Source organism: Trichechus manatus, unplaced genomic scaffold (assembly GCF_000243295.1).
Source record: "Trichechus manatus latirostris isolate Lorelei unplaced genomic scaffold, TriManLat1.0 scaffold00068, whole genome shotgun sequence".
Taxonomy (NCBI): Eukaryota; Metazoa; Chordata; class Mammalia; order Sirenia; family Trichechidae; genus Trichechus; species Trichechus manatus.
In genome coordinates this window covers 7668476-7686528 of record NW_004444004.1, presented here as the reverse complement: position 1 = coordinate 7686528, position 18053 = coordinate 7668476, and positions in this window count along the sequence as shown.

Here is an 18053-nt window from a genome sequence, read left to right as displayed (position 1 = left end):
CCAACAGTGTATAAGTGTTCCAGTCTCTCCACAACCTCTCTAGCATTTATTATTTTGTGTTTTTTGGATTAACGCTCTCCTTGTTGGGGTGAGATGATATCTCATTGTAGTTTTGATCTGCATTTCTCTAATGGCTAATGATCCTGAGCATTTCTTCATGTGTCTGTTAGCCGCCTGAATATCTTCCTTGGCAAAGTTCCTGTTCATATCCTTTGCCCATTTTTTGATTGGGCTATTTGTCTTTTTGTTGTTGAGGTTTTGCAGTATCTTGCAGATTTCAGAGATTAGACACTGATCAGATTTGTCGTAGCCAAAATTTTTTCCCAGTCTGTAGGTTGTCTTTTGACTCTTTTGGTGAAGTCTTTTGATGAGCATAAGTGTTTGATTTTTAGGAGCTCCCAGTTGTCTAGTCTCTCTTCTGGTGCTTGTGCATTGTTACTTATGGTTCGTATTGTGTCTATGTCATGTATTATGGCTCCTAGCATTGTTCCTATTTTTTCTTTCATGATCTTTATCGTTTTCAGTTTTATATTTAAGTGTTTGATCCAATCTGAGTTAGTTTTTGTGCTTGGTGTGAGGTATGGGTTCTTGTTTCAGTTTTTTGCAGATGGATATCCTGTTATGCCAGCACCATTTGTTAAAGAGACTGGTTTTTCTGCAATTAATGGACTTTGGATCTTTGTCAAATATCAGAATTTGCTTCTAATCTACTGTTCTCATGCTGCCTTTCAGTGTTTCAGAAAAGGGAAGAACACAGATGTCCCATATGATTGGATTCTTGGATCCAGATACTACACCAGCCTGTAAGTCTATGTCTTGTCTTTCAATAGTCTATTTTCCATTCTTTCACTCTCCAACTCTCCTCCCATTTCCTTTCCCTCTGTCTGGGAAATTTTCATCAAGTCTAAAGTATGATATTATTTTTACATATTTTTTGAAAATGTTTAGTTTGTGGTGTGAAAATCAGGCCTAAACTCTCTCATGGTTTAGAAATTTGAAATGCAAAAATGCCAGCAATTAAAACTTGAAAAACTATTTTTCATAAACTAACTTATCTGTCAAGAGCATTTATGTTGTAGTCTCTTTTCCCTGACACAATGAGAATGGAGTTCTATAATTCCTTGGGCTAGGAAAACAAGTAACAAAAGAATGTTTGGGAGTAAGGGATATAGATAGTTTAATATTTCAGAATGTTATATGGCCATAGAAATATAGGTACATACATACATCCACACATACATAAAATTAGCTTAACATGAATTACATCATTCTGGGCTGTTCACCACAGGACACATTCATATCATAATATGACACATGTCCTTACCTTTTTTCTGTCATAATGAAGATGAGTGAACACCTTGAGTTTTAGGAGTATATTGAGAAGCCATTCTTATATCAAGACTCCTAGAAATATCTATAGATGACAGTAGTAAGACATCTAAAGCCAAACTAAACGTATCCCCAACTCAATATTCTTTTAGCCTGATCTCAACAATGCCTGTAGCCTCTCCAAAGCTACACACAGGAGAAAAAGAATGATAGAGAGGATTTTGAGGCATAAAGAAAAGTGGTATCAACTAATTGTGGTAAAAATATCTTAGTTGTGTAAAAATTACCAAAATATAATACCATGTCAACATACTGCTCTTAGGGCTTTGAAAGGGGCTTGTTTAGGTGAGGGGTCATGAGTTTAAATCTGCCTCAGCATATGGGTGTGTATATCTAAGCCACAGGTCAATTAAAAAAAATCTTTGCCACATTTTATTTTAAAATAGTTTTAGATTCATAGAATTATTGCAAAGATAGTATACAGAGTTACTGTGTGCCCCTCACTCAATTCCCCCTTTTATTAGCATCTTATATTGGTATGGTATATCTGTTACAATTAATGAAGCAATATTGATATATTGTTATAACTTAAGTTCATATTTTATTCAACTTTCCTCACTTTTTCTCAAATGTCATTTTTCTATTCTAGGAGCCCATCCAGCAAACCACATTACATTTAGTTGTCATATCTACTTAGGCTTCTCTTGACTGACAGTTTCTCAGATTTTCCTTTTTAAAGTCCTTGACAGTTTTAAGGAGTACTGAGGAGGTATTTTGTAGAATGTCCCTCAATTTGGATTTATCTGATGTTTTTTTCTTATGTGTAGATTGAGGTTATGGGTTTTAGGGGGAAGGCTACAGAGGTAATGTAAAATTCTCGTCACATCATATCAAGAGTGCATACTATCACTATGATTCATCAACATTTATGTTAACCACAATCACCTGACTTGAGTTAGTGTTGTCAGCTGTCTCCACTGTAAAGCTACTCTTTTATTCATACCTTTCTATATTGTACTTTTCAGAACAAAGACACTATGCTCACTCTGCACTTAAAGAGTAAGGAGTTATGCTCCACCTCCTTCAGGGCAGAATATCTACATAAATTATTTGAAATTCTTCTTCATGGGAAATTGTTCTCTTCTCTCCCATTTATTGATGTATACAAATATAGACTCATGGATGTTTATTTTCTAGTTTGAATTATATTCCAATACTGTAATATTTCTTTTGTTGCTCAAATAGTTTCAGCTAAAGCCATTGGGAGCTCTTTCAGTTGGCTCTTGTATCCCTCTGACATATGCCCACCCTTGTGGATTTGTATTGCTCTTGCTTTCATTTATACTTTGTTTTGTTTCATTCTTTTCTTCACTTTCTGGCACAACAAGATTCTCCAGGCTCTTTTTATATACTTCTGCCCCAGTTCTAGAATTAACCATTAGACCAAGGAGCCTAGTTCCTTTTACTGGAGAATGGAGGAGATCTAGGCACTAGATCTGTTTATTGCTACTGAGATATTGCTTCTAGGTCTTCTCAGATGACAGAGCAAGGAAATACATGTGGGCATATTAACCCATATACACACATATTTAAAAGTATTTCTAAACGTAAATATCTATATCTAAATTTAAGCTATAATGGGCTCACAATAATGTCTCCAATTCTAATCAATTACCAAATGGATCATTCTAGACTCCACTTTTGCTGCCACTCCAACAGTGATAATCTTAGCTCATCCATTTGCTTAACTGTAACATTCCAGTATACATACATAGTGTTTTAAGAATTGTTAAGCTTTACTCCCATGGGAAACAACTGAATCCCCTAGACAGTTTCTTTTGCCTTAGTGTTACGGACTCATTTCATTTCCAAAGTTGCTGAGATCAGCACCTTATTCCCCCACTCCCTTCAAATGATGTTGTTTCATATATTTGTAATACTTTGAGATTCTTTGGTCAGCTTCAGGAAGTCCATCCTGGGATCCCCAAATCTCCTACATCATTTTTTTAAATTTGCATACAATAAAGTTTATTCTTTGTGTTGTAAATTTCTGAGTTTGGCAAATGCTTCACTTGTTGTATTCATGATTATTTTGTTGTTGTTTTTGTTGGGTGCCCTTGAGTTGATTTTTGACTCATAGCCACCACACGTGACAGAGTAGAATTGAGTAGGGTTTTCTAGGCTGTAATCTTTGGGGGAGGAGTTCACCAGGTCTTTCGTCTGCACAGCAGCTGGGTGGGTTTGAGATGCCAACCTTTTGGTTAGCAGAAGAGAGCTTAGGAGTTTGGCCACCAGAGCACCTGTATTTATAACTGTAGAATCATAAATAATAGTTTTGCTGCCCTAAAATATCTCCTGTGATTAATCTATTTACTCTTCCATTTCCCCAAACAGCACCCCTAGTAATCACTGAGCTGTTCACCATCTTCATAGTTTTGCCTTTTCCATAATGTCATATAATTGGAACAGTACAATATGTAGCTTTTGCAGACTGGCTTCTTTCATTTAGAAATATGTATTTAAGATTCATCTGTGTCTTTTCATGAATTGATAGCTTATTTATTTTTCTCACTAAATAATAATCCATTGTATGGATATAACACAGTTTGTTATTCATTTATCTATTAAAGGATATCTTGGTTTCTTCTAGTTAGGGATGATTATGAACAAAGTTCTTATAAATATTCACATGCAGATTTTTGTGTGTGTCTATGGACATAAATGATCAAATCAGTTCGGTAAATACTTAGGAACGTGGATTGCTGGGTTGGATGGTAAGACGAGGTTTAATTTTATAGGATAATGAAGTATTCAATAAATGTCAATTAGATCAAGTTGGTTGATAATGCTATTCAGGTCAACTATAGCCTTATTCATTTTATACCAACTTGATCTATCAGTTACTTTCAAAGGGGGTGGTTAATGAATCTCCAAATGTAAGAGTGGGTTTCTTTGTTTCTCCTTTCAGGTTTATCAGCTTTTGCTTTGTTTATTTTGACACTCTATTGTTAAATGCACATGTTTAAGATCATTAGGTCTTCTTGGAGAATCGATCCCATTATCATTATGTTGTTGATGTTAGTTGCTGTCAAGTTGATTCTGACTCATGGTGACTCAATATGTGCAGAGTAGAACTGCTCCATAGGGTTTTCAAGGTTGTGACCTTTCGAAAGCAGATTGTCAGGCCTGTCTTCAGATGTGACTCTGAGTGGGTTCAAACCTCCAACCTTTTGACTAGTAGTAGAGAGCTTAACTGTTTGCACCACCGAGGGACTTCTATTATTCTGTAATGCCTCTTTTACCACTGATAATTTTATTTGTGCTAAAGTCTGCTTTTCTGAAATTCATATACCTACTTCAACTTTCTTTTGATCAGTGTTTTCATGGAGTATCTTGCTCCATCCAGTTACTTTTAACCTGTAAGACTCTTTATATTTAAAGTGGGTTTGTTGTAGAAACATATAGTAGGGTCCTGTATTTTTTTAAAATCCACTCTCACAATCTCTGTATTTTAATTGGTGTATTTAAACCATTCACATTTAAGTGATTATTGATATATTTGGATTAATATTAATCACATCTGTAAGTGTATTTATTCATGCCAGAGACTTCTTTTTCTTCTTTCTCTGGTGTAAGTTGAGTACATATGATTACACTGAAACTCTGTGTAACAATTACTAATATTTTTTTTTAATTACTGGTTTCTCTAGAGTTTAAATTACACATTTTTGGCTAATCGAAGGGGATGTTCAAATAACACTATGCTACTTCACATGTAGCACAAGTAAAGTAGAATTGTTGTTGGTGTTACTAGGTGCCGTCCAGTTGGTTCCGACTCATAGTGACCCTACATGCAACAGAACAAAACACTGCCCGGTCCTGCTTCATCCTCACAATTGTTACTATGTTTGAGCCCATTGTTGCAGCCGCTGTGTCAATACACCTCACTGAGGATCTTCCTCTTTCTTGTTGACCCTCTACTTTATCAAGCATGATGTCCTTCTCCAGGGACTGATCCCTACTTGATAAAATGTACAAAGTATATGAGACAAAGTCTCGCCATCCTCACTTCTAAGTAACATTCTGGCTGTAGTTTTTCCAAGACAGACTTGTTCGTTCTTCCAACAGTCCATGGTATATTCAATATTCTTCCCCAACACCATAATTCAAAGGCATCAATTCTTCTTTGGTCTTCTTATTCATTGTCCAGCTTTCACATGCATATGAAGCAATTGAAAACATCATGGCTTGGATCAGGCCCACCTTAGTCCTCATAGTGACATCTTTGCTTTTTAACACTTTGTAGAGGTCTTTTTGCAGCAGATTTGCCCAATGCAATGCGTCCTTTGATTTCTTGAGTCCTGCTTCCATGGGCGTTGATTGTGGATGCAAGTAAAATGAAATCCTTGACAACTTCAATCTTTTCACCGTTTATTATGATGTTGCCTATTGGTCCATTTTTGAGGATATTCGTTTTCTTTATGTTGAGGTGCAATCCATACTGAAGACTCTAGTATTTGATCTTCATCAGTAAGTGCTTCAAGTCCTCTTCACTTTAAGCAAGCAAGTTTGTTTCATCTGCATATCACAGGTTGTGTTTGAGTCTTCTTCCAATACCAATGCCCTGTTCTTCTTCATCTAGTCCACTTTCTTGGATTATTTGCTCATCATACCGATTGAATAAGTATGGTGAAAGGATACAACACTGACACACACCTTTAATTATTTAAACCATGCAGTATCCCCGTGTTCTGTTTGAACAAGTGCCTCTTTGTCTATGTACAGGTTCAGCATGAGTGCAGTTAAGTGTTCTGGAATTCCCATTCTTCACAATGTTATCCATAATTTGTTATCATCCACACAGTTGAATGCCTTTGCATAGGGAATAAAACACAGATTTATACTCTCCCTCCTTTCCCTTATGATATTGTTGTTACTCATATTACTTATCCCTCTGCTATAATCACTCAATACATTGTTACTCGTTACTTTAAATAGTTACCTATTTGTTCAATTAAGAATAAGAAAAATATATTTCATTTTACTTTTACTTATTCCTTTGCCTATACTATTTCTATCTTTCTGTAGATCCAAATTTCTGACATGTATCATTTTGCTTCTACTTGAAAAAAAAATGTTTTAACATTTCTTGCTAGGCAGGTCTGCTGGTGATTAATTCCTTCAGTTTCTGTTTGCCCGAGAAAGTCTATTTCTCTTTCACTTTTGAAGGATAATTTCACTGGGTATTGAATTCTGGTTTGATGTTGGTTTTTCCTTTCAACATTTTAAACATTTTACTCCACTCTCTTCTTGCTTACATGGGTTCTGGTGAAAAATCCACTGTAATTCTTATTTTTGTTCCACTTTCTTTCCAGTTTTTCTCTTTGTATTTGGTTTTCTGGGCTATGGATATGATATTACTATGTTTAGTACTTTTGATATTTACTCTGCTTGGTGTTCTCTGAGCTTTCTGGGTTTGTTCTTTGTTGTCTGTCTTTAATTTTGGAAAGTTATTCACTATTATTATTTCAAACATTTCTTCCTCTCTATTCTACCTTTCTTCTTCTTCTAGTATTTTAATTATCATATGTTACACCTTTTTATATTGACTTACAGTTTTGCATTTTCTGTTCTATTTCTTCATTACTTTTTCCTCTTTGTATTTTAGTTTGGAAAGTTTGTGTTAACTTATCTTCAGGCTCACTGATGTTTTTTTGGCCATGCCCAGTCTATTGATGAGCCCATTAAAAGTATTCTTCATTTCTGTTATTGTATTTTTTATTTCAAGAACTTCCTTTTGATTCTCTGTTTGAGTTTTTATATCTATGATTATGTTACACATCTGTTCTTCCATGCTGTCTATTTTTTTTCCTCATTAGGTCCCTTAATATATTAGTCATAGTTGTTTTCAATTCCTTGCCTGATAATTTCCACATCTCTGTCATATATGAGCCTGATTCTGATGCTTGATTTAACATTTTAAATTTTATTTTTACATGCCTTTTGGCTTGCCTTGTAATTTTCTGTTGAAGGCTTGACATGATATTTCAGGTAATAGTAACTGAGGTAAAAATCCTTTACTATCAGGATTTATGTTATTATGCCTAGTAATTGAGCTTTATTTAATATTTGCTCTAGCTATAGGGTTGCTATGATTCCAAATCTACTCAATGGCAATGGATTTGGTTTTGTTTTTTTTTATAGGTGCCAAAGTCTTCCAACTCCTCTAGTGTCCTTGGTTTTGTTGTCTCTCTTGACTTGGTCTTCCCCAAGTATTCTTCCTTATAGAGTCTGTATCTTGCAGCTCTTTAAGTTGCTAACCACTATACTGGATCCCTGCTGGTATGGTAGTAAGGTGTGAATAAATAAAGCTTTCTATAATCTTCCAATTAAACCTATGACTTTGGCCTGTGACATTCACAAAATGTGTCTGTGTGTGTGTGTGTTTATTGTATAGCTTTCTATTTTATTCCCCAACCGCACACACACACATTTAAGTGAGATTGGAAATCTAGAGGAAAGTTCATGGCACATACTTCTGGGACAAAGCTCTGGTAAAGTCTTTACCCCTGGCAGTTAGGCCTTTGTTATGGATATTGCTATGGGGCACATTTCACAAGGATTATTCTTTTTCTCCCTCTGTCAGAAGGGTAGGTTTCCCTGGGTGGTACACGTGGTTAACAGGCTTGGCTGCTAACCAAAGTTTAGTGATTTGAGTCCACCCAGAGTTATCTTGAAAGAAAGGCCTGGTGATTTACTTCTGAAAAATCAGCCATTGAAAACTGTATGGAGTACAGTTCTACTCCAACACACATGGGGTCATCATTAGTCAGAAAAGATTTGACAACAACCAGCCAGAGCAATAAGGGCAGTTTTCTGGGATCTTCACTGTGATAACCTGGTGGGGTTCCTGGAGACAAAGCTCAAGAATATGTGTGGGTCCCTCAAAGACTATAGCCCCCAGGAGTTTCTCATTCTCACACTAGTCCACAATCAGTCTATAGCAATTAATCAAAATTACCATTTAAGTTCTTTTATAAGTTTATGGCTAAAGCAACTTCCCCTCCAGGTAAGTCGATCTTGTCTATGACTCTCTGGATTCATTTTTCACTCTAGATTTTGGAACACGGTTTGGCCTGCAAATTCAGTTCTTTGGTGGGTCCAAGAAAAGTAATTGATCTTTATTTTTTTCCAGATTTTTCTTATTGCAGGAACTGAAGGGACTATTTCTACGCAATTTACATATTGGAGCTGAAACCAGAAATCTTTCTCAGATCAAGTTGAAACCCAATGTCAAAAAGTAATGTCATCATCTGTCACTGAATACCTTTATATTTTACTGCCCCACATTAATCTACTGCAGATGATGAGAACTAGAACAATAGTCTCATTTCAACTCTTATTTTTCTCCCTTCTGGAATATATAGTAAGGACTTCACGTAGTTTAAAATTCTCTCTCTTAAACTGAAAAATAGATTTAAACATGAATTATGTTAATTTTTTTAACCTATGACTGACTCGATTATACATATTTTATAAAGTATTTATATTATATTATGAACTCTCTCCATTTTAAAGTACAACATATAATTATAGCTAAAAAGGAAACTTATAAATTTGTAAATGGCACAAATTAACTCTTTCACTTAGTAAATTTTTAGTACCACAACAAATATAGAATTGAAGTTTCCTGCCCATTTTTCTAGTATAAATTTTTCTAGATTAAATTGTGTTTACTACCTTATCTTTGTTCTACATATTTACTCTAGAGAGTTACATAATTAATTATGCTATAATTTATCCAATTAAAATGGAACACTAGAATATTTTAAAGAAAAGAACAATTACCCAGCTATAAAATCGATGACAGTGTTTCATCTGATAGGCAAAATATAGATGAGATGAAATTATATCCCCATGGTTTTCTCAGGCTTTGCATCAAATGTTTGCACATGAATGTGGGTTAAAAAAAAACAAATAAGTATTCAATAACAGTAATAACAACTAAAAATATGTGTTTGGTTACACAGATATATATGTGTGATAAATATGTACAGGAAGGCATATATGAATATACAGATGTGCATGTATAGTTGTAACTATAAGCATATGTATATACATGTTTATATGTGCTGTATATGTTTTCAAATATAAAATAAAACACATAGGGGAAACAGTTATAGATATTTCTTAGACACAACCAAACACCTCACAGGTTTGAGGGCTTAGGAACATAGTCTCATGGGGCAACTTGGTCAATTGACACAATATTGTCCATAAAAAAAATGTTCTATATCCTAGTTTGGTAAGTAGTGACTGGGGTCTTAAAAGCTTGAGCTTGCGAGCGGTGATCTAAGATACAACTATTGAACTCTACTTGTTCGAGCAAAAGAGAAAGAAGAAAATCAAAGACTCAAAGAAGAAACTAGTCTTTGGAACTAATAGTCTACATGAAAAATAACATCACCTACCTTGAGACCCAAAGAACTAGATGGTGCCCAGCTGCCACTACCGACCGTTCTAACCAGGGACTCAGTAGATGGTCCCAGATAGAATGAGAGAAAAATGGAGAACAAAACTCAAACTCCTAAAAAAAGGCCAGACTTAACCGGACCAGTAGAGACTAGATAAACCCTCAAGACTATTGCCCTGAAATATACTTTAAACTTGGAACTCAAACCGCCCCTAGAGGTCATCTTTCAGCCAAATGACAGATTGGCCCATAAAATAAAGAGTATCACCAGTGTGTACTGTGAGCCCCCAAATAATCATCTAAATGAAGCCAAATGGTAAACATATACCCTAGACCAAAGATGAGAAGGCAAGCGGTGGGGGGCAGGGAAGCTAGATTAATGAAAACAGAACAACCAAAATGGAAATAATGAGAAAGGTGATATATTGTGAGAAATGTAACCAGTGTCACTGAAAAATACATATAGAAATTGTTAAATGAGAACCTAATTTCCCGTGTAAACTTTCACCAAAAATGCAACAAAATATTTTTTCAAAAAACAAACAACAGTAACCAGTTACCGTGAAGTCAACCATGACTCATGGCAACTGCTTGTGTATCAGAGGAGAACTGTGCTCCATAGGGTTTTCAATGGTTGATTTTTTTCAAAAGTATATCATCAGGCCTTTCTTCCAAGGTGCCTCTGGGTGGACTTGAATTTTCAACATTTCAGTTAGCAGCCAAGCTCTTTAACCATTTGTACCACCCAGGGACTGAGTTGTTGTTGTTGTTAGGTGCAGTCGAGTTGGTTCTGAATCAAAGGGACCCTATGTACAACAGAATGAAACACTGTCCAGTCCTACACCATCCTCATAATCATTGTTATGCTTGAGCCCATTGTTGCAGCAACTGTATAAATCCATCTCGTTGAGGGTCTTTCTCTTTTTCGCTGACCCTCTACTTTACCAAGAATGATGTCCTTCTCCAGGGACTGGTCCCTCCTCATAACATGTCCAAAGTATGTGAGATATTCACCATCCTTGCTACTAAGGAGCATTCTGGATGGACTTCTTCCAAGACAAGATTTGTTCATTCTTTTGACAGTCCATGGTATATTCAATATTCTTTTCCAACACCACAATTCAAAGGCATCAATTCTTCTTCGATCTTCCTTATTCACTGTCCAGCTTTCGTATGCATATGAGGTGATTGAAAACACCATGGTTTGGGTCAGGCACACCTTAGTCCTTAAAGTTACATCTTTGCTTTTTAATACTTTAAAAAGGTCTTTTGCAGCAGATTTTCCCAATGCAATGCATTCTTTGATTTCTTGACTGCTGCTTTCATGGGTTTTGATTGCGGATCCAAGTAAAATGAAATCCTTGGCAACTTCAATTTTTTCTTCGTTTATCATGATGTTGCTTATTGGTCCAGTTGTGAGGATTTTTGTTTTCTTTATGTTGAGGTGTAATCCACATTGAAGGTTGTAGTCTGATCTTCATCAGTAAGTGCTCCAAGTCCTCTTCACTTTCAGCAAGCAAGGTTGTGTCATCTGCGTAACGAAGGTTGTTAAGGAGTCTTCCTCCAATCCTGATACCTTGTTCTTCATACAGTCCAGTTTCTAGGATTATTTGCTCAGCATTCAGATTGAATAAGTATGGTGAAAGAATATAACCCTGACACACACCCTTCCTGACTTTAAACCTTGCAGTATAGCCTTTTTCTGTTCGAACAACTGCCTCTTGGTCTATGTACAGGTTCCTCATGAGCACAATTAAGTGTTCTGGAATTTGCATTCTTCTCAATGTTATTCTTAATTTGTTGTGATCCACACAGTTGAATGCCTTTGCATAGTCAATAAAACACAGGTAAACATTTTTCTGGTGTTCTCTGCTTTCAGCCAGGATCCATCTGACATCAGCAATGATATCCCTGGCTCCGTGACCTCTTCTGAATCTGGCTTGACTTTCTGTCAGTTCCCTGTCGATGTATTGCTGCAGCCACTTCTGAATGATCTTTAGCAAAATTTTACTTGTGTGGGGTATTAATGACACTGTACTGGGTAGTGAGTGGAATTTTTTTCTTCACTTTAGTGATGGCAAAATGTCAAAACCAATTAGAATTTCTAAGATGTGTAATTGATGGCATACAATTTCCAGGATAAGAACATACATAATAAAGTAGTCAAAACAAAATAAAAACAGGTAGCTGCCTCAAATATAAAATCTAAGAGGTACTTCTAAAAAGTGTGCAAAATATCTCTACTTTTCCCTCACAAGCTTGCTACCATCGATTTTAGAAATTTTATCTTGGAGAATTTCTATATGTGAAATACTTGTCCTTTTGTGACGAATTGATATCCCTGAGCCACTCTCTTCTTGACTATTTCTCCAGACTTGATATCTGTATAAATTCGTAAGCTTGTGCTATTTATTACAGTGCTGAAATATTTTTACATGGATTAGCAAACAACTGCTTCCTCAAGCCCCCGTGTGTTAGTCCCTATAACCCAGATACCCCACTTCCCTGTTCCCTTGCCTTGAACTTCCAGAACACCTCATGACCCAACCAATGAAGCACTAATGTGCAGTTCAGCAGAGAATCCTCAAGAACCTGCTTCTGCAGGCACCTCACAGTCATCCTCTGTTTTTGGAGTCTGCTGTTTTTTCTCCCATTTCCCTAACCAAACTTGCTGTCAGGAAATAATATGATGCTAATTTTTAACCCTTCAAGCTGAATGTTTTTATCTGTAACCTCCTTCACCCAAAAGTAAAATTGGATAGAGGAATACGTTTGGAGGTGTTTATGTGTTTAAGCAATGCCAGCTCTAAAACTACCTCAAAGTAGCTAGGCTCAAAAATCAATGTGCCCATCAACAAATAAATGGATAAACAAAATGTGGTATATACATACAACGGAATATTATGCAGTTATAAAGAAAAATGAGGTTCTGACGCATGCCACAACATGGATGAACCTTGAAAACACTATGCTGAGTGAAATAAGTCAGTTACAAAAGGACAAATATTGTCTTATTTATATGAAACAAGCAAATTTACAGAAAGCAAAGATTATTAATGGTTACCAGGAGTGAGAGGGAGGGGGGAAGGGGAAGTTATTGCTTAGGGGGCATTGAGTTTATATTAATAGTGGTGAAATTTCTTGGAAAAGGATAGCAAAATGGTTGCACAGCTTAAAGAATGTAATCAATGTTAATGAATTTTACATGTAGAAATTGTTGAAGTGGCGTATGTTTTGTTATGTATATTTTCACCACCATAAATTAAAAAATTAGTGTGCATAATGAATCACCAACCGATCTTGTTAAAATGCGTATTCTGATTCAGTAGGTCTGGGATGGAGCTGAGATTCTGTATTTTTAACAAACTTCACTTTCTAACACTGGTCCATAGACCACATTTTGAATAGCAATGCCTAAAAACCATTACCACATTAGTGTATATTAGATCTCCAGGTACAAAAAAAAAAGCCAAACCTGTTTCCATTGAATTGATTCTGACTCATAGCAACCCTATAGGACAGAGTAGACCTGCCCCACAGGGTTTCCAAAGAGCGGCTGGTGGATTCAAACTGTCGACCTTTTGGTTAGCAGCCAGAGCTCTTAACCACTACGTCATCAGGGTTTCCAAATGGAACCTAACAAAACCTCTGAGGGAAGGAAGACAAGATTTATGTAGATGTTTTAAGGATGCTGGGATTGGAGCCCTGGTGGCACGGTGATTAAGAGCTATAAAACGAATAGAAGATTCTTGGAAAAATGGCTAATTATAAGATGGGCCTGAAATATTTTGTTGTTCCAGAAAGCAAGGAAGCTGTCAAAGACTCTTGGAGTGATGTCAAAAGGAAACATTAACCAACCTGAAATTGCTCTTACTAGACAAAGTTAGATATTTTGAATGGGGAAAGTAATATTTTCTAGAAGAATTTAACTAATATACACTGAAGGAATGCACGAAAACCCGCTGATTATTCTTCACATCCCTTAAAGTTGAACTATATGCCATTATGGGCCTCCTAGTGTGATGCAATATGAAATATACAGTCCTACCTATGAAGCGCTCTTGCCAGCAAACAAACAAAGGAAACTTTGATCAGGACACTACATCTAAATACCAGTTAATAGAAAACATAGATGATAAATAATAAAAGATACAATGAGGAAACAATCAGCTAAACCTGGAAAACAGGAAAGTTTGCATGACAAATGGCTTAGTTTCTTTATCAAATAACTAGCATGAATAAAAATAAGAGAGGGGGAACATATAGATTAAAATAGATTTAAGAGATATATAAACCAAATGCAAAGTGTCGACTGGACATTGCTTGGTTTCAGATTCAAGTAAATCAAGACAAAAACGATATTTTTGAGATATTTGGAAACTTTATTTTACCATGGACTTTGTATTAGATAAGTTGTTGTTAGGTGCTGTAGAGTTTATTCTGACTAATAGCAGCCTGATCGTGCACCATTCTCACAATCGTTATGTTTGAGCCCATTGTTGCAGCCACTGTGTCAATCCATCTCGTTGAGGGTCTTCCTCTTTTTCGCCGACCCTCTACTTTACCAAGCATGTTGACATGTCCTGATAACATGTCCAAAATACATGAGACGAAGTCTCGCCATCCTCTCTACTGAGAAGTATTCTCACTGTACTTCCAAGATAGATTCGTTTGTTCTTCTGGCAGTTCATGGTATATTCAATATTGTTCACCAACACTATAATTCAAAGGCATCAATTCTTCTTCCGTCTTCCTCATTCATTGTCCAGCTTTCACTTGCATATGAGGTGATTAAAAATACCAATAAAGGCACACGTTAGTCCTCAAAGTGATATCTTTGCTTTTTAACACTTTAAATATCTTTTGCAGCAGATTTGCCCAATGCAATATGGTGTTTGATTTCTTGGTCGCTGCTTCCATGGACATTGATTGTGTATCCAAGTAAATCAAGAAATTGTTTTTAATTCTGTTAGCTATAGTAATGGCAATGTGATTATGTTAAAAAAAAAAGGCCTCATCTGTTACAGATAATACTTAGGTATTTACAAGTAAAATGGGTGCCTGAGATTACCTTTAACCTATTCCAACAAAGCAAAAGAAAACCAAATAAAAAGTATGAATGAAACAAGATTTGTAAAATATTATTTAAGTATGTACATGATGATATGCCAGCTCATTAGACCATTCTATTTGCTTTTTGCATGCTTGAACATTTCCATAATAAAATTTAAAAACAAAAGTAAATAAAAAGAAAAAATATACCAGGCAGATGGGATCCAAGGAAAGCTGGTACAGCAATGTTGTTGTGGGGTGCTATCGAAACAATTCCGACTCATAGCAACCTTATAGGACAGGGTGGAACTGCCCCATAGGGTTTCCAAAGGGTTAATCTTTTTCTAAATAATAGTTCATTGAGTTTTGGTGAAAGTTTAGATGGCAAATTAGGTTTCCATTTGACAATTTCCACACAACTTGTTCAGTGACATTAGTTAGGGTTAGCACAATGTGTTAACATTCTCTTTAATTGTGTTCTTTTGTTCCATTTCCAGTACTCTAGTTTCCCTGTCCCCTTGTCTTCTCATCTTTTCTTTTGAGGAATCATTGATATTTTGGTCTCATACGGATGATTATTAAGTAGAGTACCAATCTTACAGGCAATATCCTTTATTTTGTGTGCCACTCTGCCATTTCGTTAAAAGGTGATCTCAGGGGATAGGCTTGGTTCTGTTTAAAGAAGGTCTCAAGACTATTGTCTCAGGGATTCTTCTGTTCTCTACTGTTCCAGTTTTTTTTTTTTTTTTTTTTAAGAATTAGAGTTCTGCTCCACATTTTTCTCCCATTCTATCCAGGACTATTTATTGTGACCCCAGTCAGAGCAGTCAGTGGTGGTAGCCCGGCACCATCTAGTTTTTTAAATTTTTTTGTTTTTATTGTGCTTTAGGTGAAAGTTTACAGAACAAATTTTTTTCCCATTCAATAGTTTACACACAAATTTTCCATGACATATGTTGCACTTCCCGCATTATGTCAACACTCTCCCCATTATCACCCTAAGTTCCTCATTTCCATTTGCCCGGTTTTCCTGCCCTTTCCTGACTTCTCATCTTTGCTTTTGGGCATATGTTGTACTTTTGGTCTAATGTAGACGATTGTTCTGAGGAGCACTTTCCTCAGGTACGTTATTGTTTATTTATAGGCCTGCCCTTTATTTGGCTGAAAGATGATCTCTTTAGTTCCAAATTAGAAGGGTGTCTAAGGACCATTGTCTCAGGGGTTCCTCTAGTCTCTCTCAGACCAGTAAATCTGGTATTTTTATGAATTTGAATTTTGTTCTAAATTTTTTCCCCACTCAAACTGGGCCCTTCTATTGTGATCCTAGTCAGAACTGTCAGTAGTGGTAGCCAGGCACCATCTAGTTCTTCTGGCATTAGGCTGGTGGAGGCTGTGGTTTCTGTGGTCAATTAGTCCTTTGGACTATATGTTTCCTTGAGTCTTTGGTTTTCTTCACTCTTCTTTGCTCCAGATGGAAAGAGAACAATAGTTGTATCTTAGATGGCCCCTCGCAAGCTTTTAAGACCCCAGGTGCTACTCACGAAAGTAGGATGTAGAATGTTTTCTTTATAAACTATGTTATGCCAATTGACTTACATGTCCCCTGGGACTATGGCCCTCAGGCTTCAAGCCCAGTAACTCAATCCTGCAAGATGTTTGGGTACGTCTACATTGTTTCCATGACTGTGCCCCCTGTGTGCTGTATTATATATATTAATATACATGCAGCACATACAAATATGTATGTAGAAATATCCACAACAAGATTTATGTATGCACGTGGGTATACTCCCATACATCCTCCCACACCTATTCACCATACGTATCTACCTATGTATCCACTCATAAATAAATGATTTTTTGTTATTATTGTTTTTGCCAGGATTGTGTATGTTATAGTATTTACCTTTGTTGCCTTTTATTCTTGTGTACATCTCAGTGTCTTCCCTTGCTTTGGTTATGTTGTGCTGATTTCCCCCGTATTGTATACTGCCTTTCTACTCTCTATCCCTGGTAACCATCAAAAAATTATTATTTCTGTGTGTAAATCCTTTCTTGAGTATTTATAATAGTGGTCTCATACAGTGTTGGTCCTTTTGTGATTGAATTATTTCACTCAGCATAATGTCCTCCAACTTCATCCACATTGTGAGATGTTTTGCAGATTTATCATTCTTTCTTGTTGCGTAGTATTCCATTGTATGTATGTACCATAGTTTGTTTATCCATTCATCTGTTGATGAGCATCTAGGTTGTTTCCATCTTTTTGCTATTGTGAACAGTGCTTCCATGAACATGGGTGTGCATATATCTATTCGAGTGACGACTCTTATTTCTCTAGGATATATACCTAGGAGTGGGTTTGCTAGATCATATGGTATTTCTATCTCTAGTTTTTTAAGGAAGTGTCATACCATTTTCCATAGTGGTTGTATCATTTTACATTCCCACCAGCAGTGTGTAACAGTTCCAGTCTCCCCACAAGCTTGCCAGCATTTGTTGTTTTCTGTTTTTTTGATCAGTGCCATTCTTGCCAAGATAAGACACTATCTCATTGTAGTTTTGATTTGCATTTCTCTAATGGCTAATGATCATGAGTATCTCTTCATGTTTTGTTAGCCACCTGGATATCTTCTTTGGCAAAGTGCCTGTTCATATCCTTTGCGCATTTATATATTTATTTATTTTTAATTTTTTTCTCTTTTTTTTAATTGATGTAATTAAATGAAGTTAACATTTCCGGTTAGTCTCCCACACAGAATCTTTTTCAACATACATTGTTATGAGATCCCAACCTCTCACCCCATTCTGCGACAGCACACTCCTCGCCTCCGCCCCTGATTCCCCATGAACATTCAACCAGCTCCTAACTCTCTCTGCCTTCCCCTCTCACCTCTGGACAGAAGCCGCCCCTTTGGTCTCTTATAACTACTTGTCTAAGAGGCACATTCTTCACGAGTATCCTTTATGTCCCACAGTCCAGTCCAATCCCTGTCTGAAGAGTTGGCCTCAGAAATTGGTTTTAGTTCTGGGGTGATGGAGAGACCAGGGGCCATGCTTTCTGGGGTGACTCCAGTCTTAGTGAGACCATTAAGTCTGGTCTTCTTAACAGTATTTGAGTTCTGCATCCCATCGTTCTACTGCTCCTTCAGGGACCCTCTGTTGTGTTCCCTGTCAGGACGTTCATTGGTGGTAGCCG